The sequence below is a fragment of the Oncorhynchus mykiss genome, chromosome 10 (genome assembly GCF_013265735.2).
Source record: "Oncorhynchus mykiss isolate Arlee chromosome 10, USDA_OmykA_1.1, whole genome shotgun sequence".
Classification (NCBI taxonomy): domain Eukaryota; kingdom Metazoa; phylum Chordata; class Actinopteri; order Salmoniformes; family Salmonidae; genus Oncorhynchus; species Oncorhynchus mykiss.
In genome coordinates, this window is record NC_048574.1 from 39,059,919 (window position 1) to 39,082,051 (window position 22,133).

General features: G+C 41.1%; 1 protein-coding gene across 5 annotated transcripts in view; it reads right to left on the reverse strand.

The window, feature by feature from the left end:
* The window catches only part of LOC110533857 (neuronal PAS domain-containing protein 2), a 71,834-nt gene that overhangs the window by 35,676 nt on the left and 14,025 nt on the right, over positions 1-22,133 (reverse strand). The window contains exon 1 of one of the 5 annotated variants that reach the window (XM_021618411.2): positions 223-510. The exons of the other annotated variants lie outside the window; for them this stretch is intronic. The gene's annotated coding sequence lies outside the window, so the exon portion shown is untranslated. Of the gene's footprint in view, positions 1-222; positions 511-22,133 lie in introns of those variants that run through there. 5 annotated transcript variants of the gene reach the window in all.

A 22,133-nucleotide genomic window follows, 5' to 3' on the forward strand; every position in this document is an offset into this window, starting at 1 on the left:
TAACACTTCTCTATGAAAATAGACATAGAAAGCATAGAAATTAACATTGTATAATAGTTAGCCTAGTTTATTTGTATGTTGACATCTTGGCTTTAAAAGCAGAAGCCAACAGATATATCCATCCAAAATGGAAGTAACTGCCAACCTATAGCCTACTGTACGTTTGAATTAATACAAGCCTAGAGTGACACAAAACGCAAAGGACATTACAATCCTACATACCTTGAAAACTGGACTTTAGATCCATACTTTACTTTTGAAGGTACTCCTTTTCCAACAACCTACTGTGTAAATCACTGAGCCAACGATCCTAAGCTTGACTCACCACAAGCACATCGCAAACAGATCATAGTGTGTACAGACGCTGCCTAAGTATTATTCAAACTACAATTTGAGTAACATCCCTATTCGGAAACATAGATTCCAGGAGTAATCATTTTCAGGTCTATGCTCGGTCTGTTTTCCTCTACCACTCAACATCCTCCGTTGACAGTCCCTTGTAAACAGGACTGAGCCGCTGTGAACAGGGAAAGTAGGTCAGTCGGTAGCTCAATACTTAGCTAATGACATCATTAGCAACCGGCTGTGCAACACACAACTAAGAATATATAGTGAGAAAATAGTTTGGATAATAGGCTATTGACACTTGAACGCCATTTCGGGACACATTATTCTGAATTTGAACGTTTGTAATTCATTTCAGTGCCGAGTTTCTTCCATGTGCATTGAAACATTGTAACCAACAGAGGGTAGAGCAGGACGTGTAGAAACTCGGATATGTTCGAGGTTTGCTTTCAGTGAGTTTGCTCCCAATTACTACATTGTAATAATGTTGCCAATGATGTATATGATCGAGGCCTTATTGTCACCTGTATCATGTAGCCTATAACCTCCTGTGTATGGTTGGCAATTCATGGCAGGTTGACAAATATTGAAATTAGAATTAAATGAATTTTATACTGAAAACTTCTGAGTTCATAATGAATGACATTTGACCAGTCTTTTCTAATGCCCTGGCCTGGAGCCTAACAAATAATATTGAACAGTGTAATTATGAAAAATATTCAGTACAGTAGGCCAACATACAAGCAGAAATCATTTCCAAAAAATGTCAGCCTATTCTAAGAAAATATCTGGTACTGTGGTTGCCCAATAATACCAATAAGATCTCATTCACTAGAACTCTAAGTCACATGTCTATAAAGGCTACAAATAATGTTAGTACAATTTACAGAATATTTCTGTCTGTTCAGAGAAGTCTATTCAGAGTCTAATAATTTAATGAAACATAATTAAACCCAACTGAACAAAAGCGTTTATGCTACTCATCATCTCATCGTAAGAAGTACTGCATCTTCCCAATTTGTGATATCAAATTAGGACCTACCAGAGTAGCAGAACAATCAGGGAACAGTTAAGCAAAAGGGAATATTGGACAGGTCCTGCAGACAGAGTAATAAAATATACACAATCTAGTTATGGGAAATAATAAAATAGCACAAGATCTGATAAGCTGTAACAACAACACACAAACCCACATTTACAGGGCTCACATGGCGACACACAGATTCATATTCTACATATTCTTCTGTATTGTTACAAAAAAAAGATTCAGTAAGTTACATGAATACCCGTTGCATGATATAAAAATAAGAATTTGTTCTTGACTGACTTGCCTTAAATAAAGGTAAAATAACAAATAAATAAAACATTTCCCTACACCAGCAGCCTTGCAGGATCATCTCCGCTACACTGGTAATATTGATATATCAATAAATGTGTTTTGAACTGGATCTCATCTACTTACAATTTTTTTTTACTGAATGCTTTCTGAATACCAAACTCAAGCTACTGTACACATACACAATAAAAACACGCTTTGCTTCTTTTCTTGTGTATCGCACACATATCGCACACATCTACTTACAATTTTACTTACTCTGATAAATCTTCAATAATTATAATAATGAGGGACAGATTTTGTCATGTTCGTTATAAGGATCGGACCAAGGCGCAGCGTAAGTAGAGTTCCACATGTTTTTAATAAAACCGAAAATCAGCAAAACAAAACAAAACAAGCACACACGAAACGTGACGCTATATGTATAGTGCAGACAGGCAACTAAACATAGAACAAGATCCCACAAACACCAAAGGGAAATGGCTACCTAAATATGATCCCCAATCAGAGACAACGATAAACAGCTGCCTCTGATTGGGAACCATATCAGGCCACCATGGACACACAAATCACCTAGACCTACAAAAACTCTAGACATTTTAAATTGACAACTTACATATTTGCGTTTCTTTCTGCAGTCCAGGTGACATTTAGTCCACGATCTACAGCTTTAGACAACCTCCTCATGAAAAGGAAAGCATATGAATGAGGAGGCTTCCCAAGCAATAAGAGCCATAACTACTTATCTGGCTGCAATAAAACCTTATTACTTTGTTTACCTGAGAAATGTAACATCATGATGACACGTTTCAACTTTAAACTTGTCAGTTTCTTAACTAATTACAGCCATAAGCTTCCTGTACCAGAATGATGCTAAAGTCTCAGAGGTGGAAATGTGTTCTTTTCACACAGACTTTAGCTCCAAGACCTGTCTTCGAACTCAAACTGGATACAAAACGTGACTGTTTCCTTTTGAGACCTTTGGAAACACCTCAGAGTATAAGCTGGATAATACAAGGCTTGGTTTTTAATGGCAGCAATAGTCAAACTGATACAGAAATAAACACAGATTCAATGGAAGTAGTATGCACACTCAGAAACAAACCTGGGATGCCTCTATTCTATAATCTCTCGTAGACAGATTCTCGTGGACAGATGAAACAGTGAGAATCTGTCAAGGCTCACATAGAATTATGTGATATGAGCAGCAGTAGTTCCTGGTTTTGGGTTTTCGTCGTTGATTATTTGGACCAATCGGGATTGGACGAAGGTGGTACTTAAACTGGTGCGGTGATTTTCAAGCCTGTGTGTGGATGATGAACAGTTTCCACTAGATTCCACAGCCACAAAGTTAAAATTGGCTGTATCATAAAACAAAAATGTGCTTATTGGCCATGATAAACACGTGTGAAATTAGCGGAAGGGAGGAGTTTGGCCGAGAGTTTTGTTTGTGAGTGATGAGACTTCGCCTCCTTCCTTTGTACAAAGCCAATCACAATTGTTAATGGAATTAACCCCAGAAGTAAAAGGGTAAATGACAAACTTTCGCAAGATAATTGTACTTCTGGGTAACCGCGATGATCTATTCTGTAACCATTGCTATGTCCTGTGTATCAAGGAATCATGGGAACCTGTCCACCCCCCCACCCCCCATGCAGTAGACACTATAATCTCTCCTATTACCTGTTTTCTTCTATTTCACTGTATTTTATTAACCTTAGCCAATTGCAGTAGTAATTCGTAATGACAAAATGCAAGTTGATAGAGATTCTGGCAGGTTTTAGATACCTCATTTCCCTTCAACAGTCTTTCAGTCAGAGACACACCAACCCCCGAGCTATTTGTCTACACTACTGTCACGACTTCCGCCGAAGTCGGCTCCTCTCCGTGTTCACCAGCTTTCTAGCCATCGCCGCTCCATTTTTCATATATCCATTTGTCTTGTCTTGTTCCCTGCACACCTGGTTTTCATTTCCCCAATCAATCTACTTGTATTTAACCATCTGTTTCCCATCATGTTTTGTGTGTAATTGTTTCATGTTATTGTGGTGCTCTCGTTTTTGGAACTAAAATAAAAGTGCACCTGTTTACATCACTCTACTCTCCTGCACCTGACTTTGCCTCTAATACACCTGTTGAAAACTACCATTCAAAAGTTTGGGGTCACTTAGAAATGTCCTTGTTTTTGAAAGAAAAGCAAAAATGTTTGTCCATTAAAATAACATAAAATTGATCAGAAATACATTGTTAATGTTGTAAGTGACTATTGGTAGCTGGAAATGGCAGATTTTTTATGGAAAATCTACATAGGTGTACAGAGGCCCATTATCAGCAACCATCACTCCTGTGTTCCAATGGCACGTTGTGTTAGCTAATCCAAGTTCATAATTTTAAAAGGTTAATTGATCATTAGAAAATCCTTTTGCAATTATGTTAGCACAGCTGAAAACTCTTGTGCTGATTAAAGAAGCAATAAAACTGGCCTTCTTTAGACTAGTTGAGTATCTGGAGCATCAGCATTTGTCTTCTGAAACTCGTCAGTCTATTCTTGTTCTGAGAAATGAAGGCTATTCCATGTGAGAAATTGCACAGAACAGCGCAAACTGTCACTAACCAGAATAGAAAGTGAGTGGGAGGCCCCAGTGCACAACTGAGCAAGAGGACAAGTACATTACAGTGTCTAGTTTGAGAAACAGATGCCTCACAAGTCCTCAACTGGTAGCTTCATTAAATAGTACCCACAAAACACCAGTCTCAACGTCAAAAGTGAAGAGGCGACTCCGGGATGTTGGCCTTCTAGGCAGAGTTCCTATGTCCAGTGTCTGTGTTCTTTTGCCCATCTTAATCTTTATTTTTATTGGCCAGTCTGAGATAAGGCTTTTTCTTTACAACTCTGCCTAGAAAGCCAGCATCCCGGAGTCGCTTCTACACTGTTGACGTTGAGACTGGTGTTTTGCAGGTACTATTTAATAAAGCTGCCAGTTGAGGACTCTAATGATCAATTAGCCTTTTAAAAGGATAAACTTGGATTAGCTAACACAACGTGCCATTGGAACACAGGAGTGATGGTTGCTGATAATGGGCCTCTGTATGCCTATGTAGATATTCCATAAAAAATCTGCAATTTCCAGCTACAATAGTCATTTACAACATTAACAATGTCTACCGTGTATTTTGGATCAATTTGATATTATCTTAATGGACAATTTTTTTTGCATTTCTTTCAAAAACAAGGACATTTCTAAGTGACCCCAAACTTTTGAATGGTCGTGTAGTTCAAGAGAAAATCCTGAAATTAGTAATTTTGACCTAACCTTTAGAACCTATTACTCCTTATATGGCTACCCAGACTTTTGCATTTTCCCCACCTGCCATTTTTACGCTGCTGCTACTCTCTGTTTATTATCTGTGCATAGTCACTTTACCTCTAACTACATGTACATATTACCTCAATTACCTCGACCAACCGGTGCCCCTGCACATTGACTCTGTACCGGAACCCCCTGTATGTAGCCTCGCTACTGTTATTTTATTGTTGCTCCTTAATTATTTGTTATTTTTCTCTCTTTTTTTCTTCTTAAAACTGCATTGTTGGTTAAGGATGGTAAGTAAGCATGGTCAAATAATATGCACACAGAAACTATAGGCCAAAAATAATGCCACTGATTGGCTTATAGGTGGCACTGTTATAAGCAGTCTCACTTAAACCCTCATATCCGTCGCCATGTTTGACCTAGAGGCTTGAAACGTTGTATGTACGTGTCTTTCATCATGCTGAACAAATTTGTCTCAAGGACCTATAAAGTCCATCAGGATAGACTTCCCTCCATCTTGACAAACCTTTGAAAAACATTTTAAAAAGTCTAAATAACACGGGATGTAAACCCATGGTACATTGCTTAATTAAGATTGAGAAAAATGTTATAAACCCACTCCACAATGGCCTATCAACTTACATTTTAGGGTCAAAGACATTACCATGATGAACCATGTTAAGTTTGGCATTGATATCTTAAAAAATACGGAAACTATTAACAATTCACTTTTTTTTTAACCATGTAACGTTAATGAAAAAAATATTTTTCTCAAAGTCAGATTAATTCCAAATGAATAGTCCCTAAAGAGTTTGAGAAAATAACATTGATTGATTCAAAGGTGGCCACACTATAACAGTAGATGCATATTAACACATACGCTAATATGCTAAAATATTATTCTTCAAATGAACCATTGGACCAAATGACACCAAATGTGGAATGTTGGCCCATGGTACACATCTTAACCTTGGTCAAAAGATGGCTGAGTTATTGACAATTAAACAAAAAAAATAGATTTTACTTGTCCATTTTAAACCCCTGTAAATCTACTCCACAGTGGCCTATCAACTTGAAACGTGTAATCGCTATCATAGACATCCGTAAAATGAACCACAATGTATTTGGTATTGATATCTCAAACAACAAGGAAACTAATAACAACTCATTCTTTGCATTTGTAACACTGATGCTCAAAATCATCAGCAATCAATCCTCATGAACCTCAGATTCACTCCAGATTTTGTAATTAGACTCATTACATCAGTCTTTAACCCAATGAGTCCCACCGTAACGCCGCCGTGTTTTGGACTTCTAACCCCTTCGAAACATTGCGTGTTTGAGCTGCAGACTGGGCTGTATCTTGGATTTGTCTATTTCTTCTGCAACTATATGTATCATTTTTGCTGCATTCAAATATGGACACACTGTACCAACAGTGGGGCAAAAAAGTATTTAGTCAGCCACCAATTGTGTAGGTTCTCCCACTTAAAAAGATGAGAGACGCATGTAATTTTCATCATAGGTACACTTCAACTATGACAGACAAAATGAAAAAAGAAATCCATAAAATCAAATTTTTGGATTTTGTATGAATTTATTTGCAAATTATAGTGGAAAATAAGTATTTGGTCACCTACAAACAAGCAAGATTTCTGGCTCTCACAGACCTGTAACTTCTTCTTTAAGAGGCTCCTCTGTCCTCCACTCGTTACCTGTATTAATGGCACCTGTTTGAACTTGTTATCAGTATAAAGGACAAATGTCCACAACATCAAACAGTCACACTCCAAACTCCACTATGGCCAAGACCAAAGAGCTGTCAAAGGACACCAGAAACAAAATTGTAGACCTGCACCAGGCTGGGAAGACTGAATCTGCAATAGGTAAGCAGCTTGGTTTGAAGAAATCAACTATAGGAGCAATTATTAGGAAATGGAAGACATACAAGACCACTGATAATCTCCCTCGATCTGGGGCTCCACACAAGATCTCACCCCGTGGGGTCAAAATTATCACGAGAACGGTGAGCAAAAATCCCAGAACCACACGGGGGGACCTAGTGAATGACCTGCAGAGAGCTGGGACCAAAGTAACAAAGCCTACCATCAGTAACACACTACGCCGCCAGGGACTCAAATCCTCCAGTGCCAGACGTGTCCCCCTGCTTAAGCCAGTACATGTCCAGGCCCGTCTGAAGTTTGCTAGAGAGCATTTGGATGATCCAGAAGAAGACTGGGAGAATGGCATATGGTCAGATGAAACCAAAATGTAACTTTTTGGTAAAAACTCAACTCGTCATGTTTGGAGAACAAAGAATGCTAAGTTGCATCCAAAGAACACCATACCTACTGTGAAGCATAGGGGTGGAAACCTCATGCTTTGGGGCTGTTTTTCTGCAAAGGGACCAGGACGACTGATCCGTGTAAAGGAAAGAAGGAATGGGGCCATGTAACGTGAGATTTTGAGTGAAAACCTCCTTCCATCAGCAAGGGCATTGAAGATGAAACGTGGCTGGGTCTTTCAGCATGACAATGATCCCAAACACACGGCCCGGGCAACGAAGGAGTGGCTTCATAAGAAGCATTTCAAGGTCCTGGAGTGGCCTAGCCAGTCTCCAGATCTCAACCTCATAGAAAATATTTGGAGGGAGTTGAAAGTCCGTGTTGCCCAGCAACAGCCCCAAAACATCACTGCTCTAGAGGAGATCTGCATGGAGGAATGGGCCAAAATACCAGCAACAGTGTGTGAAAACCTTGTGAAGACTTACAGAAAATGTTTGACCTCTGTCATTGCCAACAAAGGTTATATAACAAAGTATTGAGATAAACTTTTGTTATTGACCAAATACTTATTTTCCACCATAAATTGCAAATAAATTCATTAAAAATCCTACAATGTGATTTTCTGGATTTTTTTTCTCATTTTGTCTGTCATAGTTGAAGTGTACCTATGATGAAAATTACAGGCCTCTCTCATCTTTTTAAGTGGGAGAACTTGCACAATTGGTGGCTGACTAAATACTTTTTTTCCCCACTGTATATTAGCATATGTTAGCACATAATATGCTAATGCAAAAATACTGGAAAAATCTCTTCTCATGAACCATAAATCAGATCGATACAGATTAGTTGATGCATTCAAAGTCGGCCACGCTATACCACTAGATGGCACCATAGCACACCTGGGCTATAAGTACTGAACCGATGAAAAGGGGACCATGAAATTTGGTATGTAAACTTTATGTACAGTATCAGTAAAAAGTTTGGACACACCTACTCATTCCAGGGTTTTTCTTTATTTTGTACTATTTTCTACATTGTATAATAATACTGAAGACATCAAAACTATGAAATAACACATATGGAATCATGTAGTAACCAAAATAAATGTTAAACAAATCAAAATATATTTTATATTTTATATTCTTGAAATTAGCCACCCTTTGCCTTGATGACAGCTTTGCACACTCTTGGCATTCTCTCATCCAGATTCAAGAGGAATGCTTTTCCAACAGTGTTGAAGGAGTTCCCACATATGCTGAGTGCTTGTTGGCTGCTTTTCCTTCACTCTGTGGTCCAACTCATCCCAAACCATCTCAATTGGGTTGAGGTCGGGTGATTGTGGAGGCCAGGTCATCTGATGCAGCACTCCATCACTCTCTTTCTTGGTCAAATAGAGATTAGCCAGCCTGGATAATGTTTATTAATTATTAAATTATTAAAAATACTCATAACATTCCACCCATAAGGCCACTAGAGGGCGATTTGGTCATTTGACTGTAGGAAAGGCCTACGCACTGTAATTTTGAATCAGAATTATTAAAATAGATGTAGCATAGTTTTGATTGAAATAAGGTTATCTGAGTAAAAAAAAGTTCCCTCATGCTTGTCAAAAAGGTACCCTTATTGCACAGAGTGAACTGATTCCAGGATGATGATGCTGTATCACACTGGAAGAACAGTTCCTATCCCAGCGGTCAACAAGTCGGAGGCATATATGATTCATAAAGATCTCCCACATTTTACTGCATTATTCACTATCCACCTACGTAGAGATTAGTTCCTCTCTGTTATGTAGGTCAGGCGATTGGATAATGGGATGACACTCACTGTTCATAAACAGTGTCCTTCTACATAATAAATCGATGGGCTGCAGCGTATGTTACTCTGTACCTAAAGCCCAGCTGATGCCCTCAGATCTTAGAAAAAAAGAGAATAGTCTTTTAACACTGCTAAAAATGTGATGTTTAGCTACACTGCCTCTAGCAGGCATCTGTGATGCTGGTGTCTGTGATGTCATCACAGTCGTCATCTGAAGCACTGACTGCCATTAATCAAGCTGGGATATTTCTGTTCTCTCTGTGTTCCCATGGAAACGCTGTGTGGCAGAAATGCATTTGGTCCTGTCTTTTCCATCAGCCAACGCAATCCTGTCCCTCAACTCACTGAATCAAAGCAGAGTCCTACTATAGGTCCAAATATAACTGGAAGGTAGTCTTAGAATGGCTCTGTTTCCGCAAGACTGAGGACTGGCTTCCTAAAGCCTGATGAAATACAAAAATACACTTTAAGTGCAGCATCCACATTAATGTTGGCAAAACTAAGAGTACATTTTTGATAAATATTTGATGGAATTAATGTTCACGATATTGCCACAATATACTCTAGGTTTCATTTACATCCCATGTCCCATCTGACAAAAGGTCATAATGACTTACTAAGATGGACTGTGTAAACAATGTTCCCAAAAGGAGACACCTTTGGAAGCCCTGAAGCAGCCGAAATCATGTGTGGAGAGGAGCTGACCATGTCTGAAAATCACAAATCTACCTCAGAATGAATTTCATGCCACGCATGCATGGTGTCGAGTCTTTGGCTATGCCGGATTAAGTGATATGACATGCTATTCTATAAAATAATTTATCCGTAATTAATATTACCTGATTGAGCTAATCATGTAAATGTAATTAACTAGAGAGTCGGGGCACCACAAAATAATATTTATAGAGCTGTTATCTTCCGAATAAACTCTTAAAGACCTAGTAATATTTTACATCAATAACAGACAATATTAATCGTCACCTTAATTCAGTCTCATCTGAAAGTTGTAAATTCTTGGTTATCTTCACGAACCCTGGCTAACAAGTTGAATCAGCAATACAAAATTGGGTTTAATTATTTATTTACTAACTAACTAATCACACAGAATTACACATACACATAATTAATCATAACTTGATTACAAATTACTTCATAAAGGACAACGTCCCTAGCGGGCGGAACAGATATGACAGCTGGTTACAAAAAAGAAAAGGGTCTGGGTTTGAGTGAAAGAGCGGGAAGACTGAGTAACAATGGAAGAAGCTGTGCTATCGTAAATACAGTATCTTATGCATTCTAAATTACCGCCCATTTGGAAAAGGAAAATGCAATAAATATTTACTCTGAGCTGCGCTTCAGTAGGTTGGTGGTAGATGGAAGGCCGTGTTGCCAAACCGAGTCCTTTGTCCTTTGAAGAATGTCTCTGGTGATCAATCGTATACGTTGTAGTAACGTTGTTGTGTGATAGACGGGATACTCTGTCTGTTCCTTCCTAACCCTCATTTGCAGCTGCTGTTGCTAACTCAATGGCTAGGAGGTATCACTTCTGTAGTGAATAAGAGTTCAAAGTTCATACCATTTGCAACCAAAGCTCACGCTGATGTTGGCTTCGTTCTGTATTTATTATCTGAACCATTCTGACATCGGACCATCGTCCTCACATCCTCGGAACAGGAGGTTACATTGTCGTCAAGGCTTTATATAGTGGAGCGAGAAGGGTGTGTCTGAAAAGGGGGCCACTGATTGAGCAGAGCCCTAACCTTATGAAAACCCAATTCTCACATTTTAGAAGCTAAAATCACATTTCATCCCATCACGAATAATTTCATATTCAAACATTTAAATTTAACAACAATTCCATGTGAATCCGATAACTCTGATGTGTAGACTTTCCACTGTAGAGTTTGTGTCATCTTATCATTGATGAGAATGTCTCAGATGACAACCGAACTGTCATCATATTCATTAAGTACCACCGCATATGTTCAATTGGTCGGATTACCAGAATATAGTTCATTTCCCCACACCTTCTGATGTTCCCAGAATCTCTATGTTAACCAAGGGGTTTGCAAATGTAACATCAGTAGGGTAGAGAGAGGAAAAGGGGGAGAAGAGGTATTTATGACTGTCATAAACCTACCCCCAGGCCAACGTCATGACAATGGACTGAGTGAGTTCTGGCGTACATTCACATATTCCTTGTCGAGATAAGATAAGGATATCTTATTTTATCATGATGGGTGTCATTCAGCTTAACTAAATGGAATTGGATACTTTGCTTAGGCATAAATTACACATGACATGTATTTGAAACTAATGGACCTTACATTAAATATACAAGCAGCCTACAAAAGCACGCAATAAATGTATTTGTCATCTTGAAAATTATGAGTGACATGAATATAGTTGTTGACCTTGAAATTAACCATTATTAGGTGACAGAAAATCTACATCCAAAAGGTGATTATTTGTATTTATTAAAGGCAGCAGCTACACTTCCTGAGGTCCAGCAAAATTAAGGCCATTCATACAATTTTAAAAACCTTACAATACATTCACAGATTTCACTACACACTGTGTGCCTTCAGGCCCCTACTCCACCATTACCACATTCAGTGCCTTCGGAAAGTATTCAGTCCCCTTGACTTTTTCCACTTTGTTAGGTTACAGCCTTACTCTAATATTGCTTAAATTGTTTTTTTTTTAATCATCAATCTACACACAATACCTCATAATGACAAAGCAAATAATAATAAAAAAAACATTAACATAAGTATTCAGAACCTTTACTCAGTACTTTGTTAAGCACCTTTGGCAGAGATTACAGCCTTCTTGGGTATGACGCTATAAGCTTGGCACACCTGTATTTGGGGAGTTTCTCCCATTCTTCTCTGCAGATCCTCTCAAGCTCTGTCAGGTGGATGGGGAGCGTCACTGCACTGCTATTTTCAGGTCTCTCCAGAGATGTTCGATAAGGTTCAAGTCCGGGCTCTGGCTGGGCCACTCAAGGACATTCAGAGACTTGTCCTGAAGCAACTCCTGCGTTGTCTTGGCTGTGTGCTTAGGGTCGTTGTCCTGTTGGAAGAAGAACCTTCGTCCCAGTTTGAGGTCCTGAGCTCTCTGGAACAGGTTTTCACCAAGGATTTCTCTGTACTTTGTTCTGTTCATCTTACACCTAGATCCTGACTAGTGTCTCCAACTCCCTGCCGCTGAAAACATCCCCACAGCATGATGCTGCCACCACCATGCTTCACCATAGGGATGCTGCCAGATTTCCTCAAGAAGTGACGCTTGGCATTCAGGCCAAAGGTTCAATCTTGATTTCATCAGACCAGAGAATCTTGTTTCTCATGGTCTGAGAGTCTTTAGGTGACTTTTGGCAAACTCCAAGCGGGCTGTCTTCTGTCTGGCCAGTCTAGCATAAAGGCCTGACTGGAGGAGTGCTGCAGAGACGGTTGCCCTTCTGAAAGGTTCTCCCATCTACACAGAGAAACTCTAGAGCTCTGTCAGACTGACCATCAGGTTCTTGGTCACCTCCCTGACCAAGGCCCTTCTCCCCCGATTGCTCAGTTTGGCCGAGCAAGAGGAAGAGGAAGAGTCTTGGTAGTTCCAAACTTCTTTCATTTAAGAATGATGGCGGCCACTGTGTTCTTGGGGACCTTCAATGCTGCAGACATTTTTTGGTACCCTTCCCCAGATCTTTGCCTTGTCTCTGAGCTCTACGGACAATTCCTACAACCTCATGGCTTGGTTTTTGCTCTGACATGCACTGTCAACTGTGGGACCTTATATAGACAGGTGTGTGCCTTTCCAAATCAAGTCCAATCAATTGAATTTACCACAGGTGGACTCCAATCAAGTTGTAGAAGCATCTCAAGGATGATCAATGGAAACAGGATGCACCTGAGCTCAATTTCGAGTCTTATAGTAAAGGGTATAAATTCTTATGTAAATAAGGTGTTTCTGTTTTTTTATTCTAAAAACCTGTTTTCGCTTTGTTGTTATGGGGTATTGTGTGTAAATTGCTGAGGAATTGGTTTATTTAATCGATTTTACAATAAGGCTGTGAGGTAACAAAATGTGGAAAAAGTCAAGGGGTCTGAATACATTTCGAAGGCACTGTATCTACAGTACAAAATCCATGTGTACGTGTGTGTGTGTATAGTGCGTCTGTTATCGCATGTGTGTATGCGTGTGTCTGTGCCTATGTTTGTGTTGCTTCACAGTCCCCTCTGTTCCATAAGGTGTATTTTTATCTGTTTTTTTATCAAATTTTACTGCTTGCATCAGATACTTGATGTTCCATGTAGTCATGGCCTTGGGGACTGTGAAGAGACCTTTTGTGGGGTGTGCATGGGTTTCCTAGCTGTGCGCCAGTAGTTCAAAACAGACAGCTCAGTGCATTCAACAGGTCAATACCTCTAATTAATACAAGTAGTGATGAAGTCAATCTCTCCTCCACTTTGAGCCAGGAGAGATTGACATGCATATTATTAATATCATCTTTCTGTGTACATCCAAGGGCCAGCCGTGCTGCCCTGTTCTGAGCCAATTGCAATTTTCCTAAGTCCTTTTTTGTGGCACCTGACCACATGACTGAACAGTAGTCCAGGTGCAACAAAACTAGACCATGTAGGGCCTGCCTTAGTGCTGTTAAGAAGGTAGAGCAAGGCTTTATTATGGACTGACTTCTCATCTTAGCTACGGTTGTATCAATATGTTTTGACCATAACAGTTTACAATCCAGGGTTACTCCAAGCAGTTTAGTCACCTCAGCTTGCTCAATTTCCACATTAGTTATTATAAGATTTAGTAAAGGGTTAAGTGAATAATTTGTCCCAAATACAATGCTTTTAGTTTAAAAAAATATTTAGGACAAACTTATTCCACTCTGAAACCCACTCTGAAACTAACTGCAGCTCAGCTCTTTGTTAAGTGTTCCAGTCATTTCCGTCGCTGTAGTAGTTTACATGTACAGTGTTGAGTCATCTGCATACAGTTGAAGTGGGAAGTTTACATACACTTAGGTCATTGAAACTTGTTTTTCAACCACTCCACACATTTCTTGTTAACAAACTATAGTTTTGACAAGTTGGTTAGGACATCTACTTTGTTCATGACACAAGTCATTTTTCCAACAATTGTTTACTGACAGATTATTCACTTATAATTCACTGTATCACAATACCAGTGGGTCACTAAGATGACTATGCCTTTAAACAGCTTGGAAAATTCCAGAAAATTATGTCATGGCTAACCTGAAAGGCTGCTCAGCAAGGAAGAAGCCACTGCTCCAAAACTACAATAAAAAAGCCAGACTACGGTTTGCAACTGCACATGGGAACAAAGATCGTACTTTTTGGAGAAATGTCCTTTGGTCTGATGAAACCAAAATAGAACTGTTTGGCAATAATGACCAACGTTATGTTTGGAGGAAAAAGGGGGAGGCTTGCAAGCCGAAGAACACCATCCCAACCGTGAAGCACGGGGGTGGCAGCATCATGTTGTGAGGGTGCTATGCTGCAGGAGGAACTGGTGCACTTCACAAAATATATGGCATCCTGAGGCAGGAAAATTATGTGGATATATTGAAGCAACATCTCAAGACATCAGTCAGGAAGTTAAAGCTTGGTCGCAAATGGGTCTTCCAAATGGACAATGACCCCAAGCATACTTCCAAAGTTGTGGCAAAATGGCTTAAGGACAACAAAGTCAAGGTATTGGAGTGGCCATCACAAAGCCCTGACCTCAATCTTAAAGAAAGTTTGTGGGCAGAACTGAAAAAGCGTGTGCGAGCAAGGAGGCCTACAAACCTGACTCAGTTACACCAGCTCTGTCAGGATGAATGGGCAAAAATTCACCCAACTTATTGTGGGACGCTTGTGGAAGGCTACCCGAAACGTTTGACCCAAGTTAAACAATTTAAAGGCAATGCTACCAAATACTAATTGAGTGTATGTAAACTTCTGAACCACTGGGAATGTGATGAAAGAAATAAAAGCTGAAATAAATAATTCTCTCTTCTATTTTTCTGACCTTTCACATTCTAAAAATAAAGTGGCGTGTCACGCCCTGACCATAGAGAGCCCTCGGTTCTCTATGGTGTAATTAAAGATGTGGAACTCAATTCATGCTGCGCCTTGATCCCGTTCTAACGACACCCGTGACAGAATATCCCACCAACAAAGGACCAAGCAGCGTGAAAATGAGGTAAGGAAGTTTTGGACTTGGGAGGACATGAGAGGACATGAGACCCTGAAGAGCGTGACACCAGTCCGGTGCCATCTGCACCGGTTTCACGCATCTGGCCTCAAGTGCGCCTTCCCAGTCCGGTACGTCCTGTGAGCTTACCGCACTCACCCTGAAGTGCGTGTCACCAGTCCGTTGCCACCTGTGCCGGATTCACGTATCAGGCCTCCAGTGCATCTCCCCAGTCCGGTACGTCCTGTGCCCACTCCCCGCACTCTCCCTGAAGTGCGTGTCACCAGACCAGTACCACCTGCGCCGGCTCCACGCACTAGGCCTCTAGTGCGCCTCCTCAGTCCGGTACGTCCTGTGCCTGCTCTTCGCACTTGCCCTGAAGTGCGTGTAACCAGTCCGGTACCACCTGTACCGGCTCTACGCATTAGGCCTCCAGTGCGCATTCACAGTCCAGAGCTTCCGGCAACGGTTCCCGGACCGGAACCTCCCGGAGACAGTCCGGAACCTCCAGCGATAGTCAACGGTCCGGAACCTTCAGTGACGGTCCACGGTCCGGAACCTCCAGCGACGGTCCACGGTTCGGAACCTCCAGCGACGGTCCACGGTCCGGAACCTCCAGCGACGGTCCACGGTCCGGAACCTACAGCGACGGTCCACGGTCTGGAACCTCCAGCGATGGTCAACGGTCTGGAGGTTCCAGGCAAGGCGTCCAGTACTGTTCCAGGGCCGGAAGTCTTCCTCTGCGCCGATGTCCAGGCACGGCGTCCAGTCCCGTTCCAAGGCCGGAGCCTTCCTCTGCGTCGGGGCACGGCGTTCTACCTGGCTCCATGTGCACCCGTGGTCTGGGTGGGCACAAAGGCCTGCACCGGAACCACCACCGCCACTAGTCACCCCCCCTACCCTTCCCATTTGGTTTCAGGTTTTGCGGCCGGAGTCCGCACCTTTGGGGGGGTACCCTCGGTTCTCTATGGTGTTTAGGTCAGAGCGTGACTGGGGGGGGGGGTTATCTAGTTTATAGATTTCTAGGTTGGTGGTTTCTGTGGTTCCCAATTAGAGGCAGCTGTTAATCGTTGCCTCTGATTGGGGATCATATTTAGGTAGGCTTTTTCCCCACCTGCATTTGTGGGATATTGTTTGTGTTAGTGTGTTTGAGCACTACGTCGTCACGGTCTTTGTAAGTTTTGTTATTTTGTTTCTAGTTTCACTTTGTAATTAAAGATGTGGAACTCAATTCACGCTGCGCCTTGGTCCTGTTCTTACGACAGCCGTGACATGGTGATCCTAACTGACCTAAAACAGGGAGTTTTTACTAGGATTAAATGTCAGGAATTGGGAAAAACTGAGTTCAAATGTATTTGGCTAAGGTGTATGTAAACTTCTGACTTCAACTGTACATATACACACTGGCTTTACTGTCATTAGTAAATATTGAAAAAAGTAAGGGGCCAACACAGCTGCCCTGGATAATTCCAGATTCTACCTGGATTATGTTGTAGGGGCTTCCATTAAAGAACACCCTCTGTGTTCTGTTAGACAGGTAACTCTTTATTATATCGCAGGGGTGCAAAGGCATAACACAAGTTTCCAGCATTAGACTATGATCGGTAATGTCAAAAGCCGCACTGAAGTCTAACAAAACAGCCCCCACATCTTTTTATCATCAGTTTCTCTCAGCCAATCATCAGTCATTTGTGTAAGTGCTGTGCTTGTTGAGTGTCCTTCCCTATAACCATGCTGAAAGTTTGTTGTCAATTTGTTCACTGTAAAGTAGCATTGTATCTGGTCAAACAATTATTTCCAAAAGTTTACCAAACGTTGATAACAGGCTGGTTACTATATTGTGATATGGTTATTATATTGTGATCACTACATCCGATGGATCTGGATACTGCTTTCAAACTAATTTCTGCAGCATTAGTAAAGATGTGATTAATGCATGTTGATGATTTCCTTCCTGTGCTCTTTGTAACTATCCTGGTAGGTTGACTGATAACCTGAACCAGGTTACAGGCACTTGTTACAGTTTGAAGCTTCTTCTTGAATGGGCAGCTTGATGAAAGCCAGTCAATATTTAAAATCACCCAGAAAATATACATCTGTTGATATCACATTACATTATCAAGCATTTCACACATGTTATCCAGCTACTGACGGTTTACACTTGGTGGTCTATAGCAGCTTCCCACCAGAATGAGCTTTAGGTGAAGCAGATGAACCTGTAGCCATATTACTTCAACAGTATTTAACATGAGATCCTCTTTAATCTTTACAGGAATATGGTTCTGAATATAAACAGCAACACCTCCACCATTGGAATTTCTATATTTTCTGTAAATGTTATAACCTTGTATTGCTACCACTGTATCATCAAAGCTATTATCTAAGTGAGTTTCAGAGATAGTCAGAATATGATTGTCATCTGTTACTAGCAAATTATTGATTTCATGAAACTTGTTTCTTAAGCTACATATGTTAACGTGGGCTATTTTTGAGCACTTTTCTTCTGGTATGCTTACTTGTTTTCATTGCTTTACTGGGAAGCTTAGAAGAAGTAGATATGCTCATGTTATTTATATTAGTGCAGGGTGAGCTGCACACAGTCGACTTCCTAAGGCACACCGCCTCAGTGCTAACAGTATATATCTGGTTCATAGGCACATGATTACTGCATACAATAGTTGTAGGGTCAGCAGAGGCATTCAGGGCAGTTAGATGGATATACATTAGGTAACTTACATTGTGTCTACCAATGCCCCTGGTGTAATGTACATTTTCTGAAGCATTATGACAACTCTGTGTCACAATGGTAGGGATTAGATGAGCTGGGCTTGGGTCATTGATAAGTCATTGTCTCAACGCAGCCTTATAATGCTGTGAAAGGATCCAGGAACCCAAATTATTTGGGTGGATTCCATCCTCCTTATAAAACGTGTTTTGTTTCCAAAAGATATTGAAATTGTCAACACAAGTTACGCCCATTGAGCTACAATAATCTCGTAGTAAATTGTGAAGAGAATGAAACCTGCTAAAGCGTTCAATGCCACGATTCAGAGAGGGCACAGGGCCAGATATGATGGTTCTTTTGTTAGTGTCCAGCAGAAAGTCAAACAGCTCTTTAAATTGCAGTTTCAACTGTTCAGCGCCGCCCTTCATAATGCCATTAAAACCCACATGGACTACGATAGAATCGATTTAAATGTCCTGACGTAGTACATTCGGGAGCAGCTTAGTAATGTAATTTACTCAAGGTCCGGAATAGGACATTGTTATTCATAAATAATCTATTGGTAGCAGCAAAGCCATACATTGAGTGTACGAAACATTAGGAACACCTGCTCTTTCATTGACAGACTGACCAGGTGAAAGCTATGATCCCTTATTGATGTCACTTGTTAAATCCACTTCAAATCAGTGTAGATGAAGGGGAAGAGACAGGTTAAATAATGATTTTTAAGTCTTGAGACAACTGAGACATGGATTGTGTATGTGTGCCATTCAGAGTGTGAATGGTCAAGACAAAAGATTTAAGTGCCTTTAAACGGGTTTTGGTAGTAGGTGCCAGGTGCACCGGTTTGAGTGTGTCAAGAACTGTAACACAGGTGGGTTTTTCACACTCAACAGTTTTCCGTGTGTATCAAGAATGGTCTACCACCCAAAGGACATCCAGCCAACTTGACACAACTGTGGGAAGCATTTGAGTCAGCATCCCTGTGGAACGCTTTCGCCACCTTGTAGAGTTCTTACCCCGACGAATTGAGGCTGTTCTGATGGCAAAAAGGGTGCAACTCAACATTAGGAAGGTGTTCCTAATGTTTTTTACACTCCGTGTAGACCCCATACTCAACTGCTCAGAACTCGGTCGGGCTTATACCTCTGGTATCATATAAAACAGAAAACGTGGCAAAATTGTAGAATTGCAGAAAATGTATGATCCCCTGATGCAGATAAAAGTGATTTAAAAAAAGTAAAATTATGTGAGCTCTTTGAACTACTTTCTGAGAGTGGACCTACTGTTTTTTGTAAATGAACTAACTGTTTTCATGCACCATCTAAGAAACGTTCTAACCACAAAGCTGGTGCCATGATTTTTCACCAAGAAGTCACCATTTGTTTTACTATTCTGATTCAATCAATTAAGACATGTTCAGATTCAACAATTATTCAGAAAGCTCGGTTTCCCTGAATAATACATCCCCTGAACAAATCTTAATGTATTAATGAATGCCCTGTACATCAATTCATCAAATGGTTTCATTAAGAAATGTGCCTAAAGCAAATGTCTGTACAACTTTAATAAATGATCAGTTGATCTTGATTCTTAAACTACCAGGGGCAATTCATTTCAACAATTATATGGAAATGACTGTGTAAACCCCTTATTAATAATACTCAACATAGAAACATAACAGTATTATGAATGTAGTTTGGTAAAATAAATTGTATTAACTTTGAACTATTTCAAATAGTCCACTATTACACTACATAGATTTCTGACATTCATTATCGTTTAACAAACTTCCCAAGCATACACCACAAAATAAGAAAGAAATTATCAGTCCTATCATTGAACAGGCCTCTAATTGCATCCTGCTCAGGAGCAAAATACATGATCTTTGATATTATGGCAATTATCTAAAGTGGTGTGTGAGCCGATATGTGGGGTCACAATTCTAGGGCATGGGTGGAAGGGCCATGCAGCTCACTTTTTGTGCACACAAGCTCTGAGAGGAGGCTAGATGGCGCCAACAGACATGGTCGCCTCGCTTCGAGTCGTTAGGAACCTACGCAGTATATATATTTTTTTATGTATTATTTCTTACATTGTTACCGCAGGAAATCTTAAGTCTTATTATATACAACCGGGATGGACTATTGGATATAAGAACAACGTCAACTTACCAACTTATGACCAGGAATACGACTTTCCCGAAGCGACCCAAAACAACGGCCATCTAAAGAAACATTTTAACTACAAAGGGGCAGACGGAGCGGCCTCCTGGTCAACTCTGTAGATGTGCACATGCCCACCACTTCTGAGTATACTACTCGCCAATGTCCAATTTGAGCAAGGGTTGCCTTCCAGAGAGACATCAGAGATTGTAACATTCTCTTTTTCACATAAAAATGGCACTCTCGGGAAATGTTGTCAGGAATCGGTTCTGCCACCTGGCTTCTCCATGCATCGTGCCGACAGAGATAAACACCTTTCTGGGAAGAGGAAGGGCGGGGGTGTTTGCTTCATGATTAACGACTCATGATGTAATCATAACAACATACAGGAACTCAAGTCCTTCTGCTCACCAGACCTAGAATTCCTTACAATCAATTGCCGGCCATATTACATCCCAAGAGAATTATCATCAGTTATTATCACAGCTTTGTATATTCCCCCTCAAGCAGACACCAATATGGCCCTCAAGGAATTTCATTGGACTCTATGTAAACTGGAAACTATATATCCCGAGGCTGCATTTATTGTAGCTGGGGATTTTAACAAAGCAAAATTGAGAACAAGGCTACCTAAATTCTATCAGCATATTGATTGAACTACACGAGGGGATAAAACACTCGATCACTGCTACTCTAACTTCCGTGATGCATACAAAGCCTTCCCCCGCCCTCCCTTCAGCAAATCCGACCATGGCGCCTTCTTGCTCCTACCGTCTTATAGGCAGAAACTCAAACAAAAACTGAACGCGCGAACCACAGCATTTAACCATGGAAAGAGGTCTGGGAATATGGCTGAACATAAACAGTGTAGTTATTCCCTCCACAAGGCAATCAAACAAGCGAAATGCCGGTACAAGGACAAAGTCGATTCGCAATTCAACGGTTCAGATACGAGATGTATGTGGCAGGGTCTACAGAAAATCACGGACTACAAAAAGAAAACCAGCCATGTCATGGACACCGACGTCACGCTTCCAAACAAACTAAACACCTTCTTTGCCCGCTTTGAGGATAATACAGTGCCACTGTCGCAGCCCGCTAACAAGGACTGCACCCCCCCTCTCCTTCTCTATGGCCGACTTGAATAAAACATTTAAACGTGTTAACCCTTGCAAGGCTGCTGGCCCAGATGGCATCCCTACCCGCGTCCTCAGAGCATGAGCAGACCAGCTGACTGGTGTGTTTACTGACATATTCAATCGCTCCCTATCCCAGTCTGCTGTCCCCACATGCTTCAAGATGGCCACCATTGTTCCTGTGCCCAAGAAGGCAAAGATACAGTAGCTGAACTAAATGACTACCGCCCACTCACTTTAGTCATCATGAAGTGCTTTGAGAGACTAGTCAAGGATCATATCACCTCCACCTTTCCGGCCACCCTAGACCCACTTCAGTTTGCATACCGCCCCAACAATCTCCATCACACTGCACACTGCCCTATCCCATCTGGACAAGAGGAATACCTATGTAAGAATGCTGTTCATGGACTACAGCATTCAACACCATAGCACCCTCCAAGCTCATCATCAAGCTGGAGGCCCTGGGTCTGAACCCCACCCTGTGCAATTCACCCACAAGGGTGCGTGCTCAGCCCCCTCCTGTACTCCCTGTTTACCCACGGCTGCGTGGCCATGCACGCCTCCAACTCAATCATCAAGTTTGCAGACAACACAACAGTAGTGGGCTTGATTACCAACAACGACGAGACAGCCTATAGGGAAGAGATGAGGGCACTCGGAGTGTGGTGTCAGGAAAATAACCTCTCACTCAACATCAACAAAACAAAGGAGATGATCGTGGACTTCAGGAAACAGCAGAGGGAGCACCCCCCTATCCACATTGAAGGGACATCAGTGGAGAAGGTGGAAAGTTAACAGACAGTGT